The following is a 13,643-nucleotide window of genomic DNA, read 5'->3' on the forward strand; positions in this document are numbered from 1 at the left end:
CATGCCTATTACTAATTCTACAAGGGCCCCAAATATCGGAATGAACAAGAGAAAATAAGGACTCACTACGAGAGATAGAGCGTGGAGGATAGGTGGCACGATGATGCTTCCCTAACTCACACGCTTCACAATTTAATCTAGACACTGATTTAAAAGAAGGAAATAAAATTTTTAATCTAGGTAAAGACAGATGGCCTAAACGACAGTGCCACTGGAGAGATCTACACAATCATCAGAAAGAGCCGCAATAGGGGTAGCATAGTCCAGATAGTAGAGTCCATTCCTTTCACACCCTCCACCAATTGTCTTCTTCGTGTGAAGGTCCTGGAAAACACAATAAGTGGGAGTAAAAGTCACAGAGCAGTTTAGTGCTTTAGTTAATTGACTAACATATAATAAGTTAAAAGGAAAGTTAGCAACATAAAGTGCGGATGATAAAGTAAGAGAAGGTGTAGGAGAAACACTTCCAGAGCCTAGAATAGGTGTGGAAGTCCCATTAGCTATGACAACAGAATTTTTAGTGGTAGATTTAGAAAAAGAGCTAAAAAGTGATGACTTACCAGTCATATAGGAAGAGGCCCCTGAATCGATGATCCAAGGGGTGGGAGTATAAGTGAGAAGTGCTGTGTTACTTGCATGAGAAAGTGTGGCAGCAGAAGTACTAGTGGATGTGGAAGCACCAGTTTCAATATTTTGCAATCGGCGAAGGATTTGGCTTACATCATCTCTTAGAGTCTTAGACAAGTCCCCTGAAGAAGATCTAGAACCACTATCGTTGTTTGCTACAGTATCAGTACCACCATCAGAAACGACATGATTGGCAAGGTGCTTGGCCCAACAAGCTTCCACTAAGTGCCTTGTTTTACCGCAATGAGTACAAAGTCGAGATGTCTTATCAGACAGTTGAACACCACGACCTCCAGAAGACCTACTAACTCCCCCTGAACCACGACCACGTCCCCTTCCATAAGAGGTAGTGAAGGCTAAATTTTCTCCTTTAGAACTGTTTTTTTGGAAAACTCCCTTCAGGCAAGGCAATACGTTGAAGTCTAGAATATGCTTCACTAAGATTAGGGACATGCTCACCAGCAAGAAGATGTCCTTTGACAGATTTTAGTTCAGGGTTCAATCCTGCAAGAAACTTAGACACAAAAAATTCATTTCGTTGGGCCTTAAGCTTCTCTATATCAGTGGTGAGAGGTTGAAAGACATTCAACTCCTCCATCATGCCTTTAAAGGAGTTGTAATAATCCTGCAGAGACTTGTCAGCTTGCTGAAATTGAAATAGCTTTTCATAAATACTAAAAATCCGAGTCATATTTTTAGCTTAGGAATAAGTCTCTTGCAAATCATCCCATATTCCCTTTGCAGTCTTATGGAACATAACATTCGCTGCAATATCAGGTTCCATACTATTCCACATCCAAATTTTGATGATTGCATCATCTTGTATCCAACTATAATAAGATTTGTCAGTCTCAGCAGGAGGTTCATCCTCAATGAACTTAAGCTTACCTTTTGCAAGTATGTACACCCGAACCGCTTGTGACCACAACAACTAATTATAACTACCTTTGAGCTTGATAGATGTAATTTGAACGTTTACATGATCTCCTTGAGATCCTTTTGATTCAGCCGTACTCATGATTGAGTCACGTGTAAGTGAAGACATTAAACTGAGGTAGATATCACTCAAATCAGTTTTCCAAAACTTGAAGTAGAAAGAACACAAAAGAAAATTCTGCAACCTTAGAACAGAATAGGAGAAAAAAAGAGGTAACAAAGGTATTCAAGTTCTGGAACGTGTAAGAGTAAGGTAATAGGTAGAGAAGATCAGTTCACATGAATATCTGATCTAATAGTCCATAATATACAGCATTAGGTGGTTGCACATCAAGGAAATAGAAGAAAAAAAAAATCAGAAGAGAATATTGAGAACAACACTATTTTGATTAAAAAAAGCTCTGATACCATGTTAGAAAACAAGCTTTAAACAATCAAAATAGCAGTTGAACTTGAACAGAGAAAAGAGAGAAGAAGAAGAAGAGAAGAGAGATGAAGAACCAGTAGAAAAGACCTGTGATTCTTAGCTAAAGAGTCTAGAATCACATAGCACTTTTATTTATAGCTTCTAATGAATCTAATACAACTTGAGAGACAAGTAATTGTCCTCTAGAAGAAGGAAACAAAATATTACAGCTTTAGTAACTTCCTGACTCCTAAAATAGAAAGTTCTGAAAATAGAAACTACCACCAAAATAAAAACTATGCTTTCTAAAAACTCCCAAAACTTATGTAGCAAGATTCCCACATTAGAAATAGAAAATATAATCAAAACAATAGCATAATATTGTTCACGTGAACAGTAATATGAATAGTAAAATCACAAATTTACGTATACTTCAACAGAGAACACTTGCGAAAATTTATTTTGGTGTTCTTTGACTATATTTTGGTGCATAGTTGTCATGGCGACGAGGCGATACAAGGCGGTTTAGGCTAGTTGAGGTGATGAGTCGATGAGGCGCCCTCCGAGGCGCCAGGCGTTAAGTGAAATAGTGTACACTCATTCACTCCAATCCATTATAAATCTATCATATCTATATAATAAAAAATCTAATATTAGCCTACCTCAAGTCACAACATACTACAAACCACACATAGTAGGTCCTAAATAAAAGTCGCGGGAAGACCAAGAGAAGAAGCGCGCACGGCCAATGCGCCGGAGTGCGTCGCGGGAACGAAGAGAAGAAGGAGGAAAGAGAAAGAGAAGGATTAGAGGAGAGGAGAGGGAGACGAGTCAGAACTATTCTCTTTGATTTTGTTTGTTTTTATTTTTTATTTTGATCACATATAGCGCATATAAATATGCAATAGGTTCAAACAAAGATACTACAATCGGAATCTAAAAGTAATCAATATATGCCACAATTGGCATCTTCGTGATTTAAAAAGGAAAAAGCGGACGCCAAGGTATAGGGGTCCGGGCGCCAGGGACGCCCTAGGCGGCGCCTGCCTAAAAATAAGGCGACGCTGGTTTGAGGCTCTCCGAAGGCACCCGGACGCCTAGGCAACGATTAAGCGACGCCTAGGCGACGCCTTGACAACTATGTTTTGGTGTATAGCAGGAACATGTGGGCCATTTGCGAACCACCTTTATACTCCTCACACAGCACCACCTCGTCGTCAACCGAAAAAAATGCATATTTGGGGTTTCTACACTGGAGTATTTAGGGCATATCATATCTAAAGACGGAGTCACGGCGGATCCATGGAAGATTAAGTGCATGGTGGAATGGCCCCAACCCGCAAATCTTAAAGCCTTGCGAGGGTTTTTACGGTTAACCGGGTATTACCGCAGATTCGTCCGAAATTATGGTAAGATTGCCGCTCCGCTCACGAACTTATTGAAGAAAGGTGCATTTCAGTGGGGTAACAAGGCAACGACGGCGTTTAACGCCCTCAAGACAGCCATGACAACCATTCCAGTATTGGTGACGCCAGATTTCACGAAGGAGTTTTTGGTAGAGACTGATGCTTCAGGTTTTGGGCTGGGTGCGGTTTTGATGCAAGAGGGCTAGCCCATTGCTTACTGGAGCCAAGTGTTGTCCCCTCGCGCACAAACCAAGTTTGTCTATGAGAAAGAACTAATGGCAATAATACTTGCCATCCAGAAATGGCGTCATTACTTGATGGTGAGACATTTCAAAGTACAAACAGATCAGAAAAGTCTGAAATATTTGTTGGAACAACGCATTGTGGCTACTGATCAACAAAAGTGGGTCTTGAAACTTTTGGGATTTGATTTTGAGATATTGTATCGTCCGGGCAGCGAAAACAAGGCCGCCGATGCTCTCTCACGACGGTCGCAGGATGATAAGCAGCTTTACTCGATGACAACAGCAACTTGGCAGGAAAGTGAGGGACTAGATACAATGGTACATGCCTCGGACCGTTACCAGAAGATCGTTCAAGCCTTGCTGAAGGGATCCCTAGACTACCCCGGCTACCATCTTCAAAAGGGCACCTTACTCTATAAGAATCGGTTAGTCATCCCCCATGGTTCACCATTAATTCCCAAATTACTTTCAGAGTATCATTCTACCCCATTCGGTGGGCATTCAGGGTTTTTGAGGACTTACAGGCGATTAGCCCTTGTGGTATATCCGGGTAGGAATGAAGGCTGCTGGCCGCGAATTTGTGGCTAGTTGTGATGCTTGTCAGCGCAGTAAATATCAAGCCATGAAACCCGCTGGACTCCTTCAACCACTCCCAATTCCAGATCGCATTTGGGAAGACATTAGCATGGATTTTATTGGTGGGTTACCCAGGACTAAGGGTGGAGATACCGTGCTTGTTGTAGTTGACCGGCTATCCAAGTACGTGCATTTCATTGCTCTTTCACACCCTTATTCCGCCAAGGATGTGGCTATCTCATTCAGCAAGGAGGTTATCTGCTTGCATGTGTTCCCTCGAACCGTTGTCTCCGATCGAGATCGCGTCTTCCTTAGTAATTTTTGGATGGAGCTTTTCAAATTAGCGGGCACCAACCTCAAGTTCAGCAGTGCCTACCATCCTCAAACGGAGGTGGTAAATCGCAGCCTTGAAATTTACCTACGATGCTTTTGCGCTTGCCAACCGAAGGACTGGATTAATTGGTTGCCGTGGGCCGAATATTGGTACAATACGACGTTTTCATTCAGCCACAAAAATGACTCCCTTTCAGGTTGTGTATGGGCGAGACCCCCCTCTCTTCTGTGTTGGGAGGATGGTCGATCTAAAGTGGATGAGGTTGATGTGTTTCTTCGAGAGCGCAATCGGGTGTTGGAGGATCTCAAAACAAATCTGCGGGTGGCCCAAGATAGGATGTGCACCACCGCGGATTCAAAGCGTAGGGAAGTGCATTATCAAGTGGGGGATGAAGTTTTTCTTAAGCTACAACCTTATCGCTTCCAGAAACTCGCCAAATGGCCCAATAAGAAACTCAGCCATCGCTACTATGGGGCGTACCAGATCATTGAGCCAATGGGACCAATTGCCTATCGTCTACGTTTACCTGATAATTCAAGGATCCACCCGGTGTTTCACGTTTCACAGTTGAAGCAGGCACTGGGGCAGCACGTTACTCCGCAGCCGCTTCCAACTTGTTTGCAGGGAAACGGCGAGTTGCAACTCACACCCGAAGCCTTGCTCAACATTCGTTTCTCTACTCAAGGGTTGCTGGAGGTTTTGATTCAATGGAAAGGACTGCTGCCTTGTGAAAATACTTGGGAATCTTATGCTAAAATGCAGTCCCACTTTCCAGATTTTCACCTTGAGGACAAGGTGAAACTTTTGGAGGGGAGTATTGATAAGCCCCTGATATCAAGAGTCTATATTCAACAGGGAAAGCAATCCCAAGGAAACGATTGACAGTTTGAAGAGTGAAGAGAGTCCTGTCGCTTTCCCTTTCCTCTTTATCTCCTCTTTTTTCTACCCCCTTGGCCCACCAATCTTAAGGCCGCTATAATGGGCCTCTTGGCCCACATCCTTCTTAATCCTTCTAAGTTCCTCCTCCGTATCCACATTGGATCTGACCCAACTATCTCCCCCCAGCCCATGTCCCTTGTCCCAGCTCCTCTAGTGGCCCATCTCTTCCTTCTCCTCTCCTCTCCGCTCTCCAATTTTTGAGGCCTAACCCTTCCTTGTGCAGTGCCTCTTGGCTGCTTTTCTAAGCATGAGGACTCTTCCTCTTTTGTAGCCCCTTCCCTAGCCCACCATGACTATCGTTGAAGTAGTAGGTCTACTAGAGGACGCCACCATCTTGATCAAGATTTTGTTGTGGAGATCTGTCCCCAAATAAGAAGAAAATCTGAAAACACTAGTCTCTTCTTGTGTTGTCTCGGCTTGCTGACCTTAGATTTTTTGTTATTATTGATCCCTTGTGTTGTTTGTTTGTGCCGTTTGGCCTTGTAGTTCCTTGCCTTTGGCTATTTTATCGCCCCCCCCCCCCCAAATTCTTTTGCTCTTAGGTTGTTGCTAGGCTTGTTGCCTCTTTGTTGCTTGTTAGATGAGCCCTGTGGCTCGTGTTGCGTGGGATTTGCCCTTTGTGCTCTTGTATCTTTTCACGTTGGATAATGAATTTATTTATTCATAAAAAATAAAAATAAAAACATTTATAGCCTTTTTAGGTAGCAGAATAACCAAGAAATATGCACTGGAATCCACGTGGATCAAGCTTACCAGGAAGATGATTTCTGGCAAAGGCAGCACATCTAAATACTTTAGGAGGAATAGTAAAGGCTGCTGTACTTATAGGACTTCAAGGGGATAGTAGTGTTGTAAAACCCTAGATGGCATTCTATTAATAAGATAGGCTGCAATAAGGATGGCATCTTTCCAAAACCAAGGTGGTACATGCATGGTGCAAGAAATAAATTTTGACCGAAATTGAAGTTTTGACCAAGAGAAAATGCAAGATATTTAGGTTTCGACCGAACTTTTGGTTGAAACCAATGACTTTTTTTCTTCTAAAGTTTCGAACTTCAATTTCGAGCCTTATATGGATTCAAAATGATCTAGATTCTTGCATCCTACCTATTTCAAACATAATAAACATAATAACTAGTTTACCCAAAAAAAATTGACAAGGTAACATTCAAGTATATAGTATAAATGAAAAGAACCGAGAATGTTACAAAGTACAAGTCTGCCTAATACATGTCTCCATCTTCCCTCTGCACCCTATGCAAATGACAATACATGTCCCATAATGTTTGCTTTATATTGTTGTTGACAACTGCACTTCTGTATGTGGCCTCATCCATATGGCTAAGATATCCTGATCGTGGGAAGTTGGAAACATCCAGATACTGAGCTGATGGAAGGGCTGGTGGTGACTCTGGTATAAAGTGAAAGATCTGCTCAACAAACGAGGAACCACCTTGGTCCTTGACAGGGGCAGGGACACTATAAGCTCCATAAGGACCATAACCATAATAAGGTTATAGTGGCTGACTCCGGTAGGTGACAGTGGAAGTTACACCATAAGCTCAATGACCATAAGGCTCCACTGGTGGTTGACTATGAATCGGATAGGTAGGAAGGACACCATAAGGTCCATAACCATAAGCTCCATAAGTCGACACAGTAGAACTAACACTCTCCACATCAGTATCATATGAGAACTTTGCGGGCCTATGCCTTCCGGATCCTCTAAAGGTGGAGTCTCTGAAATCATTTATGTTCATCGATCTCGTAGAGCCTACCAAGCTCTCCGCTTCAGCCAGATGGTAAGACCCATATGATGGCATGTTCTCCGTGCCATATCCGTGCCGTCTCCCCTTCCCCTTCCTCAACTATGTTGACAAAACATTTTTGCCTTGAGATGCAGCTCCACTATGGTTTGAATCATGTGTCGTATGGGTGAACTGACTCTCACATGTGAATCTCGGTGGTTGTCCTCCCCCTCCTTTACTCTCATGTACTGCTAGGTGGTGGTCTGTCCATAAGATCAACTAAATCCTGATTATGAGGTCCAACACCCTCCTTATCCCCTCCATCATCATCATCATCATCATTATTGTCGTCGTCGTCGTTAGGGAATGCCTAAGTCTCATCATCCTCGATGTCGGACCAGGTAATCAAATCCTTATTATGGGTGGATGCATTAGGGTGTGGCACGAAGGGAGGGGTGAACGTTGCATGTGCATTCTCCCCCTAGGCCATGAAGTCCGCCACATCAACCCCCATCTCCTCTGGCAACTGTCTAATGGGACGACCTCCCTCCTCATCCAACAAGGGCTTTTCAGTATCCTTGCTATAGTCAACTACTGGGTTATCATCATTATCCATCTCAAATATGTCGGCCAACCCGATCACATTACTCTCTTTATCTGTCCCTTGTCGAATATGATCCTCCCTTAGTCTCATATTATAGTGTAAGTCAACGAGGTCCTCTTAACGATTCACACCCAATCGGTTGCGCCTCTTTTAGTGGATGGGGATGAAGGTGCTCCAATTTCGCTCACAACCAGTGGTAGAACATGCCGCCTGGGAGAGCACTTTGTATGCAATTATACTCAAGCGGGGTGAGTCACGGCCAAATTGCAACCACCATTCAGCTGCAACAAACATACACTCCAAGTTATTTCAATAATTAAGTAACTAACTGAAAAGTAATTAAATATTAAATAAATTGACTTACCCCCAGGGGTGGATCCTGTCTCAATATGGCCATGGAATGACCGAAACTCCTAGTGGCATCCCTAAATGCTTTCATCTAATTTATAAAGAAAAAAACAATTATTAGGTTAATACTTATTAACTTGGTATAAAACTATGAAATTGTGAATATCAAATCACAACCTCACCTCCATAAGGATGACTGCTTGTTTAGATGGATCCAGTTCCAACCTCTCCACTATAGTTTGGATGGCATCTATCAAATCTTACCTCATCCCAAGCATGTCTTTGTAATGGTACTTGGGATTTAGGTAGTATGTTGTGTAAGAAAAAACATGAATAAGGGGGAATAGTCAATATTTATTAGTGTGATCATATAATGAAAAGTAAATTGAATAATAGATTTAACAACTCACCAGACTTATGTAGTGGATGCTGCAACATAGACTCCCATCTAATTTGGATGATGTTAAGGAATTTTTTTATTGCATTGTGGGTAAACCTGAGCAACTTGCTGCTTCATCATGTCTACTACAGCCTATATGTGTGGTAGAGTAGGTATTCTTTGCTGATCTATCATCCTCAACACATGCACCACAGGCTCATGCATCTTCACCACTATCCTCACAGTTTTCCATAAATTGTCGTTGAGTATGGTCAATCATGCTCTCCTTCCTCCTATGGATGAAGAACCCTCCCAGTTAACCACTACTCTAATGGAAACATGCTTTTAAGGCTAGTCTTCCTACTCTCAAAGCTCTGTAGTACTATCCAGTTGGTATCTAACCTGGTTATGCCTGGCCTCACTAAGTCACCCAGACACTTGTCCCTCATCATCTTTAATGCATAGGCGTGGTTATAGATGGAGGTGCTAACTTGTCAGGCTTGCTTCAGGGTCTTCTTCACAAGCTTGACCTTCTCTATGTCTTTTAGCATTAGATCAATGTAGCAGGCATCATATGGAGTCCAAAAGAGCTTATATTTATCAATCAAGGCATCAATATGAAATCATAAAGTGTATATGTAATGTAATATGTTTTTAAAAATTAAAATGAGTACTAAAAGTATAAGCATGTTTTGATACCTAGAGTTCTCCATCATCTTTAACTCAGCTTTCTTGTAGTTGGAGCCATTATCAGTCACAATTTGGATCATAGTTTCCACTCCAACCTCCTTCACCACTTGCTTCAATAATTTGTAAATGTATTTTGCATCTTTCTTCATACTGGATGCATCTGCTAACTTGAGGAATACTGTCCTCCCATCATAATTCAACATAAAATTGATGGTGAACTGTCTGGTGGGACCAGTCCAACCATCAGCCATCATAGCCACTCCATAATAATCCCACGTGGGCTTCAATCCATTAATGTACTCATTCAAGTCTTCTTTATGCTTCGATAAATACATGTTATATATCTCATGGGGGTGGGCCCTTGTACACCACTCCAGCCTTGCCTATCTCCTCAATTAATATCCCTATAGTAGGGCCCTTTGGCTGTATGTGTTGAAATACTATAGTACATAGCTCATCTGGAGAAAGCCGTCCCCACTTTTTCTTTCACACTCCCTCACAAGTGCTTCAACTTTCACTGCTTTTGCTCTGGCCTCCTATATGGGGCTAGATCATTACAAAGAATCTCAAGATCTAAATTTGTAGGATGTGCTGATAAAGCTCGACCCTTGTTGGGGCCCATGGGATAGGAATCTCCTCCCTCACACTCTTAACTCCTCCTCATAGGGAGTTAGGAGCTACGTGTGCCTCCCATACTTGTTGGTCTCTAGAGGACCCGCAACCCATAGCCCTCTGCTACCTCCTTATGTCATCAATAGTCACCTGCTCCCTACTCATCATCATCGCGCTCCTCATCTGTGTGGAATCTAGGTCAGGGTCACATCTATACTCTTTTGGCTCTGGAAGGTCATCTAAGCATGCATTCTCAAACTCGTCCCATGTGTTCTTTTCTCTTTCCTCTTTTGCTTTCCCTCGGCCAAGTATGAAACCATTGGCTTCTTGACCTTTGAGGGCACCCTTGGCATCCTACAACATCCCTACTTCCCTTAGCTAAATGCACCTTCAATCTAGTGGCCCCACCTTCTCCTATTTGTTTCTTGTGATAATTGCACTTACTTTTCTTCCTATCGATTGTCAATGGCTTCCATATTGCCATGTTATATTTGACATCTTTCAAAAAGTGTCTAATACAAAAAATATACACTAAGTATCTTAAAAAACATTACAATAAGCTAAAAAAATTACATACATGCTACTATAAATATTCTCCTATTTTTAAATATATAAAAAAATTAATTAGTAATTATTTTAATTTTTAAATATATATTTTAATTTTTTAAATATTTTTCAAACAATTAAAATTAATAATTAACAACAAAAAGGCTGTTCCAACACCATCACAGCATAGATGAAGTGATGGTGTCTCACATTCATCAATTTGAAGCTCATACATGAGTGTATACATGTGAATTTTAGGAATATACATATTTTAGAAAATAATTTTTGAATATAGGAAAATAAAACAAAATAGCAATATGCAAAAATTAATTTTAACTTCACATAATCATAGGTCAACACTCTAAACTATAACATACTTTAATTTGAAAGCAATCTAAGTTGATTTGAGCCATAAACAAAACGAAAATAAAAAATGGAGAACTTTGTTAAGTCACTTTGTTTGATTCTCAAAAACCCAAGAATGGAGGAGCAAGAGTAGAGTAGGAATGCAAAAGAGTTGCTAAAATGAGGGTAGAATCCAAGAGAAATGAGGAAAAAAATAGTTTAGGCTAGAAACTTGAAGAGGCGGAATGGGTCAAATTGGCGGAACTTGTGAAATAGTTCCGCTTGAAACAAAGAGGTTTTATAACATAAATGGTCATGTTTCGTAACAGCACAAAATTTCGTGTCGAAACAATTGAATCTGACGAAATTTTCTGCATTTTGTTTCTATTTGAAAAAATGCAATAATTTCGCTTGAAATATCAACAATTTCACGTGAAATTGATTCTATGGCATGGTGAACATTAGGGATTGAGCTATTTCAAGAATGTTAGAAAACAAGCATTAAATAATCAAAACAGCAGCTAAACTTGAACAAAGAAAAGAGAGAAGAAGAAGAAGAGAAGAGAGATGAAGAACTAGTAGAAGAGGCTTGTGATTCTTGCTTGAGAGTCTAGAATCACAGAGCCCTTTTATTTATAGCTTCTAATGAATCTAATACAACTTGAAAGACAAGTAATTGTCCTCTAGAAAAAGGAAACAAAAAATTACAACTTTAGTAACTTCCTAGTTTCTAAAATAGAAAATTCTGAAAATAGAAACTACCAACAAAATAGAAACTATGCTTTCTAAAAACTCCCAAAACTTATGTAGCAAGACTCCTACATTAGAAATAGAAACTATGCAGTTTTTACTGTTCACGTGAATGGTAACACAGTTTTTACTGTTCACGTGATCAGTAAATACTGTTCACGTAAACAGTAACATGAACAGTAAAATAGTCCAAACTTGCATATACTTCAACACTCCCCCTCAAGCTAGAGTGTACACAAAGAAAACTTCAGCTTGCACAATAAGAATAAACTTGAAAAGTAGCACCAATATTGAATCGTGTAGCAATGGCAGACGTCAATAAACACTGAGAAAACTTCACCTAGGAGATAATCAACACCAACTTAAAAAAAACTTTAATTCTTCATGTCAATAGAACCATCCAATAATAAGAACAATCGACGATGTTGAAGACAAACAAAGTCCATAAGTATAACAGGGTCAGAGATACTATCCATATAATACCGGTAGTAGGAGAAATATCCACACTAAATCTTCAAAATTGCAACTCCAATGTCCATAAGTATAGCAGGATCAAAGACACCATCCACATAATGCCGGTAGCAGGGAGAAATATCCATACTAAATCTTCAAAATTACAACTCCAATGTCCATATAAATGCTTCACAAGAAGGCAAGTAATAGGCAAAGTATAGGTAGGTAAAAGGCAATATTGATTACTGTGGACCAAGTAGGTAAGGTAGTATGGGTTACTATGGACCAAATAGATAAGGTAAAAGACATTATGCGTTACTGCGGACCAAGTAGGTAAGGTAAAAGACAATATGGGTTACTACAGACCAAGTAGGTAAGGTAGTATGGGTTACTACAGATAAGTAGTTAGGTAAAGGATAATATAGTAGGTAAAACAGTATAGGTTACTGCGGACCAAGTAGGTAAGGTAGTATGGGTTACTACAGACCAAGTAGTTAGGTAAAGGACAATATAGGTAAAGACATGTAATGATATCGTTGTAGAATGCCATAAGTTGAGGACAAAGATCTTCACAAATAATATCCATCAGCACATCTTGAGTAGATATAGAATAAGGTACCAGATGACCAGTGACAAGCATCTTAAAGTATGAACACAAAAGAAACCCAAGAAGGAAAAGTAGCAGCCACAGAGCAGTGTATTATTCACCAATAAAGTTGATCAAGCAGCAGAAAATCGTCTCACAGGACAAAGTGGGAAAAAAATTCTGGACCACCGCTAACCCTCAGGCAGGAGCAAATTAGATTAGGAAAAAAAATATATTGAACCAGCTTGGAATCTCAAAGTAGTCGTTGCAGCAATCCACTCAGAAGAAGTGCAATAACAATTGCTGCAGTAGCAGAGAATATCAAATCTCGGACCATAGCAGCAAACTTCTACTAGATTTGAAACTCTAACAGATCTCGATATGAAAGAAAAGTAGTCCTCTAGGTCTTTGTAGAAGTATTAGATAAAAAGAAGGCCAAACTTGATTTTAGGTCTTGCAATCCGAATTATGGGCATATCTTTGCAAGAATCAAGAGGAATCCCAAGACATCAGTATAGTGCAAATTGAACTTCAGATTTGCATACAAAAAAAGGGTAGTAGCAGCCTCAGTTGAATCAAATAGGTAGACATATCCCCAAAAAGCTTAGGGCCTTTTTGTAGTATTAATACATAGATACTTGGTGCTTCAAAAGTTAAAGAAGGACAGCCATGCACAATTATTGCAGCGAAGGTTGGGGCTGCCCTAGATAAGAAAAAGGGAAAAAAAGGAAGAAGAAAAAAATTGGGCAGCCAAGAGAGAGAAAACAGTCCCTAGGTTGATTAAACCTTCTCTGATGCCATGTTAGAAAACAAGCATTAAATAATTAAAACAGTAGCTAAACTTGAACAAAGAAAAGAGAGAAGAAGAAGAAGAGAAGAGAGATGAAGAACTAGTAGAAGAGGCTTGTGATTGTGATTCTTGCTTGAGAATCTAGAATCACAGAGCCCTTTTATTTATAGCTTCTAATGAATCTAATACAACTTAAGAGACAAGTAATTGTCCTCTAGAAAAAGGAAACAATAAATTAAAACTTTAGTAACTTCCTAGCTCCTAAAATAGAGAATTTTGAAAATAGAAACTACCACCAAAATAGAAACTATGCTTTCTAAAAA

The 13,643-nt window shown here is 40.2% G+C and overlaps 1 protein-coding gene and 1 long non-coding RNA gene across 2 annotated transcripts in view; both read left to right on the top strand.

Annotated features, from left to right (window-relative positions):
• The window catches only part of LOC149006738 (PH, RCC1 and FYVE domains-containing protein 1-like), an 81,499-nt gene that overhangs the window by 53,901 nt on the left and 13,955 nt on the right, over window positions 1-13,643 (top strand).
• LOC149006739 (uncharacterized) lies at window positions 11,098-13,194 on the top strand. The gene is made up of 2 exons (XR_016175186.1): window positions 11,098-12,298; window positions 12,387-13,194. It is a non-coding gene; the product is annotated as an uncharacterized LOC149006739 (long non-coding RNA).

The sequence above is a fragment of the Hakea prostrata genome, chromosome 8 (assembly GCF_041222555.1).
Source record: "Hakea prostrata isolate BN-2017 chromosome 8, UWA_Hpros_2, whole genome shotgun sequence".
NCBI classification, from domain to species: Eukaryota; Viridiplantae; Streptophyta; class Magnoliopsida; order Proteales; family Proteaceae; genus Hakea; species Hakea prostrata.